Below are 5480 nucleotides of genomic sequence, written 5' to 3'. Positions count from 1 at the left end.
CACTTGGTACTCCTCAATAGCCTCTTCCTTCACCTTGTCCATGTGCTCATGAAGCACTGCCACCTCAGACTTCAAATTTGTATTCTCCTTCGCCAGCTCATTGGTTTGGAGGGTCATCCCACTCAGCTTGGCCTTCAGATCAATCACCTCTTGACCAAGAGTTTGAGAAGATTCCTTGAACTTCTTCAAGGCATTTGCTTCAGACTCCAGACAATCCTTCAGGTGCATGATCGACGCCTCGCGAGATGCACAACGGATTTGCAAAGCTCGCATCCTTACCACAGCCTGATAGAGAAGGGTAGAATTAATATCAACAAGAAATTAATAAAATAAAGGGACGAATTTATATAAAAGGACAAGTATATTTCAAAAAAAATGCAACATACCCTCATCACGTCATGGAAACTAGAGTCACCCAAAGGGTCAGTCTCATGCTCCGAGCACTTATCCAGATCAGCATCCTGGACAATGGAATTGACAGTGTCCACGACATACTCCTTATCCTTCATCAGTAAAGGAAGAGGAGGAGGGGCGATGAGGCCTTGGGAAGTCATAAGATCTTTCCCAACCCTATGGCGAGGAGCGCCAGCAACAACCTCGCATGTCTTCGAATGAGTGGAAGAGCCACTAGCACCTTTACCCGACAATTGAACATTGAAAGCGTACTTCCTCTTTTTGGAGACATGAGGGGGCAAGGCCGACGATCCCCCACATTGAGCCCTCAATGCAGCAGCCTTCCTGATCTCCTCATTTCTATTCTTTGCAGCCTGCTTGTTCTTCAAAGAATCCATCTCTGAAACCGATGACTCAGTTATAAAGTGTACAAGATCAAGCTAAAGCAAAGTAAAAGCGATGAGTAAAAGCACTTACAAACTCTCACGACGCGATCTAGTCATCGGGCTTCCTCAAAAGGGACGGGTCCACCACAGAAGGCGTGAAGAGTGTCCATATTGACAAGCTTCTTCTAGGACCTCTCCTCCAAAGGTATCTTAAAGACCCTTTCCAAGAAGGCTTCTTGCTCAAAAAGGATTGTCGGGCAAACTGTGGCTGAAACAAATAAGAAGATTGCATTAGTTAAATAAAAAGTACAGACTAATGACCCATATAATCCCGACGACTCACCTAACTTGTTTAGAAGCCCCCAAGAGTGGTCATAAAAGGACCCTATGCTATCCCACTCATCGTGATGACACACCTAGTTGACCCCTTGCACGAAGAAGAATCTAGCCTTCTACTAATGGTTGGAGTCAGGCATATCAGATATCAATCTTACAGCTGCCCAACGACACACAAAATTATAAAAGCCCTTCGATCAAGGGGTCTCTTGGGGTTTGTAAAAGTGGAAAAACTCCTTTAAAGTTAGGGATCGACAACCCCCACTAAGCTGACCCTATAGCACTTCGGCCCCAATGAATATCCTCCAAGCATAGGGGGCAATCTGACTAACAAATACGCCCATGTAAGTGGCCAACCAATGTTGCAGGGAGGATAAGGATAGACGAAGCCCAACTATAAAGGTAATCTCATAAAAGCCCACATTCGATGACCGCTCTGTATAACATTTCTCCCCTATATCACCCTTTCTGATGGGCACATCGTCGAGTATTTGGAAGCGAGGCCTCAACCTACTAAGGACTTCATCGCTCATGTCAACTGGAAAGTCATGAATTGACCAGTCGTTAGGAAGGACAACCTCTCTAGGACGTTGCCTAGAGGGACTAGCTTCCTTTGAAGGGGGATTGGACGTTGACTCCCTATTAGAAACCAACGAATCCTCTGACATGTACTAAAGCCTAGAATGACTAGACAAGTTGTCGTTCGAACCCATGTAGATTGATGGGGCACGATCACTCGTCGCTTCACTATCTTCAAACATTTCTTACCTACAAGCGACGAATGAAAACTAAGATTCTACTCTACCTCCTAAGTATGTAACTAGCAATGGAAAAAGAACAAAAAAAGAAAAAAGAAAAAAGAAAAAAAAAAGAGACCGACGAAGCATACCTAAGAAAGGAAAAATGTATAAAAATCGACGAAGTAGTGTCGATGGATGAGCTCAAGGATCAGGAATGGAAAATGTTCAAATAATGAGGACAATAACAGCATTGAATAGGATGGTCTAGTGCGGAAAATGAAGCATCGCTACGCTTGGCTCCTCAAATCAGAGGGTGACACGTGTCCCTAGCCTTGTCAGAAGGACATAATTACCCCTGATAAGTGCAATGTTTCACCAAAATACTAATTTTCTACCTTGTTACATCAAAAATAATATTTCCAAATGATTTTACCAACTTGGACCAAGTTTGACTACTGCCAACCTAGGCTTGACTGTAGTTTGACCAATATCCGACCACTTCTTCGAAATAAATTCGAGCTCGGATTGAAGAAAATAAATTTTGTTTTAAAATGATGTAGTACTTTTTTCTCTCTTTTTTTTTTTTAGGTAGCAAATTTCTTGGTTTTAACCATATTTTCATTGCATTCCTTATTGTTAGGTTGTCTAAAGCCTATGAAGAGAAATTAGTGCTCAATCATTGTATAAAGTTGGATTACAATATGGCAGCTCAATTTTTAAATTTGTTTTTAATTTCAGGTAGCAATTTCCTGTCAATATAACTAAAATTTTGTAAAGCAGAAAAAATATATAATAAAAAAAAACAATGGAATTTTAAGAAAGTTTTCCTTTAGTCAACCGCGCTGCATATTTTACACACTCTCCAAATCCCCAGTTTACGCTAATAATTTTTTGTCCCAATTAATTTGGAGACTATATATAATGTATGGCACTTGAGTCCAGTCCAAGGGTAAAGACTTGGTTTAGGTCCAATGCATCTAGTGCGTGCATTAGACCCGGTTAGATGATGACACGTGTCCAAAAGTGGACACTATCATCAACTCAACAAGTTCAGTACTACTGGACACTAGATCTAAGTTTGACCCATTCTTTAAGACCCAAATATTAGAGAATTGGTCTCCTTGCGTCTGGGAGGGGGGGGGGGGGGGGAGACTTGGCCTATAATTATTCTAAGATCAACTTATACTATGACTGAAGAATTGGAAGTCTTTCAAACTTAAAATTTAGCAAGTACAAATCATATTAATTAATATACGACTGAATTATTCCCAAAGATTAATCAACCTACTTCACATGATCACATAAAGTTATAGATTCTACTTGATAATCAATAAACAGCCACCAAACTATAACACTTTTGCAATTTTCTTATGTTGTACAATTGTTCTAAAACAATTGAAATAATAGAAGAAATATCTACCTAATCTTTGAAGTTTGCTAATTTTACATGTTTATTTTATTTATTTTAATATTAAATTAATAATTGCGTCATCATGGTTCGTAGGGGTGTCCACGGGTCGGTCTGGGTCGGGTTTGTGCCCAACCCGATAGAATCGGGTTGAGGAAATCTTGACTTGCCGTCGACCGGCGAGGGAGTCGGATCGGTGCGGTCGATTTTGTGCCGGAAACACGATCGGTTCAGTCGGAATCATCCAGGGTAAAAATCCAGCCAAAATAGTTGCTTTCAGGCGAAAAAAGGCCAAATTCAGCGGAGATCTTACCGGATCTGGTGAGATCTCACTAGATTCGGTGAGATTTCACTAGATTTGGATGAAATATCACTAGATCTACTTGATAAGTCGCCGAAATATGAAAATTTGTTACTAGAATCTGAAAATTTGAAGTCGGAATCTGGAAATTTGAAGCCGGAATCTACAAAATCTCACCGGAATTTGGAAATTTCTGCCGGAATCTGGAAAATTTTTGTTAAAATTTCTTAGTACATCAGTCGGATCGGGTTTTTTCGGGTTTTGGGGAGGAAAACCGAGACCGACCCGTCGGAGTCGGTTTTTGGAACAAATGGCCCTCCGCCGACTGGTGACTTGATCGGGTCGGCCGGTTTTCGGGTCGGATCCGGTTGGAACCTTTGGATGGATCAGGTCGTCGGATTGGATGGACAACCCTAATGGTTTGACCTCAGTTCGACCTTAAAAACCTTAAACCTCTTCTTTTTATGGTTTATTGAACGGTCTGGTTTCAAAACAATTTAAATCTATATCTATATCTATATATTTATATTTATATAATATAAAACCGAAACATTTGACTATTTGTTGACCGCTTTTTCTTACGCCACATGACTACATAAATTATTGCCACTTATACATTTAAAAACATCGAATAGTTGGGACTTTTCATTTTCAATAGGCACATTTTTTATCAATGGACACCTTTCGGTCAGTAGGCACATTTTCATTCAAAAAGCACATTTTCAATCAATAGACAACTTTTCACTCAATAAGCACCTTTTTGGCCAATAGACATCTTTTCGGTCAATAGGCACATTTTCATTCAATAGACACTTTTTCGGCTAATTGACACCTTTCTGGTCAATAGGTACCTTTTGGTATATCCAATATAAAGGGTTATGACTTTTCAATAGACACCTTTTGGTAGGCAAATTTTCATTCAATAGACATTTTTTCGGTCAATAAACACATTTTTATTCAATAGACACACTTTTAGCCAATAGGCACTTTTTGACATATTTATTACAACCTATCTTATATATACCTATATATACAACCCAAACTAAACTAAAGACGCAACATTCTATCTCTTATTCCTTCCCACAAAAAACTAACAAATAAAAAAACATTGTTTTATTCTGCCAAACTAATAAAACTGTGTTATTTCTTTCAATATCAATTTTTTTTTTTTCCTGAACCTCATTCAGTAGCTATTCTCATGCATTGCACGAGTTAGCGACTAGTATAATATAAAAGTGAATAGTTTGACTTTTTGTTTACCACTCCTCATTGCGCCACGTGGCTACACAAATTAATACCACATATACATTTAAAAATATCAAAACATTGTGCCTTTTCGTTTGGTTGAAGTTTTAGTGATACTTTCACTTTTAAGAACCATTGTGTTCAATCATCTATAATAAATTAGAGACACAATGTTTTGTCTCTTGGACTGTACTTACAAAATATTTTGACTCTTTTTGACCTTATATACACGCCCCTTACAAACCCAACTGCCTATACTAAACTATAGACACAACGTAGGTAGTAGTTATAAAATAAACATCACTTCTTCCTTATATCTTTATCTTTGTATGCTCTTCTTTCCCTCTCTCTCCCTCTCTCCGAAATTTATTTCCTGTGGACAACTTTCAAACAAATTTCTCCAAAAAAGTATTCTCCTATTACCAAGGACTTCTCTTTTTAGTACACCGGCCAGCAAAGAGTCAAAGCAAATTTAAAGGTTAGATACCTTTTCTGAAATGTATGGTAAAGAAAAATTATGTATTAAATTCAGGAGTATTAAGGTGACAATAGGATATATTAAGTTAACGTATTACAATATTTGTAATAAAAACTCAAAGAATTGAAATGCCCCTGAAATGCTCACTATGTTGAAACCTAGATCATTGTAAAAAAGAGCAGTTCTATAAGAT

The sequence above is a fragment of the Quercus lobata genome, chromosome 6, assembly GCF_001633185.2.
Source record: "Quercus lobata isolate SW786 chromosome 6, ValleyOak3.0 Primary Assembly, whole genome shotgun sequence".
Taxonomy (NCBI): domain Eukaryota; kingdom Viridiplantae; phylum Streptophyta; class Magnoliopsida; order Fagales; family Fagaceae; genus Quercus; species Quercus lobata.
Note: the sequence above shows the minus strand (reverse complement) of the source record.